The following is a 250-nucleotide window of genomic DNA, read 5'->3' as shown; positions in this document are numbered from 1 at the left end:
CAGATCTCGGCAGCCCATTAAGCCCATTAAGCCCATTAAGGGATAATGACTCAGTTGCACTGTGTAGACCCGTGTGCCGTCTATAAATAACATCCACATCTCAACACTGTTCGATTCATAGCAAGGCCAGCAGTCGATCGGAAAGGGACAAATGTAGCATTTTCCGGAACTAATCTCGAAAGCAACACCCCGGCGTACGAACCGAGCTGATGCAGTCATCAACACAATGCAAGACTTCCATTCAACTTGG

The sequence above is a fragment of the Pollicipes pollicipes genome, unplaced genomic scaffold (assembly GCF_011947565.3).
Source record: "Pollicipes pollicipes isolate AB1234 unplaced genomic scaffold, Ppol_2.1 Scaffold_7262;HRSCAF=8765_pilon_pilon_pilon, whole genome shotgun sequence".
Classification (NCBI taxonomy): domain Eukaryota; kingdom Metazoa; phylum Arthropoda; class Thecostraca; order Pollicipedomorpha; family Pollicipedidae; genus Pollicipes; species Pollicipes pollicipes.
The sequence above is the reverse complement of the archived record's forward strand: the minus strand, read 5'-3'. Positions refer to the sequence as shown.